This window comes from Penaeus monodon, chromosome 21, assembly GCF_015228065.2.
Source record: "Penaeus monodon isolate SGIC_2016 chromosome 21, NSTDA_Pmon_1, whole genome shotgun sequence".
NCBI lineage: Eukaryota > Metazoa > Arthropoda > Malacostraca > Decapoda > Penaeidae > Penaeus > Penaeus monodon.
Window position 1 is genome coordinate 20,502,287 of NC_051406.1, and position 213 is coordinate 20,502,499.

The 213-nt window shown below is 44.1% G+C and overlaps 1 long non-coding RNA gene across 1 annotated transcript in view; it reads right to left on the reverse strand.

Annotated features, from left to right (window-relative positions):
* The window catches only part of LOC119586326, an 8,633-nt gene that overhangs the window by 576 nt on the left and 7,844 nt on the right, over nucleotides 1–213 (reverse strand). The gene's annotated exons all lie outside the window — the stretch shown is intronic.

Here is a 213-nt window from a genome sequence, read left to right on the forward strand (position 1 = left end):
CTCCTCATCACACCGACTCCCACCACTCCAACTAGACCTTTGCTTTTTAACGGAACACACTCGATGGTATCCTTGTTCCACTCCTGGATCTTGCAAAGGAAATATCCTCGACTCTTTCATCTCTTGCCTTTTCTTATTATTATGCCCCACCACCTCACCACCCTTATTCCCCTTTCTTTCTTTTTATTCTGTTTCCTTCTCCGCTTTTTCCAT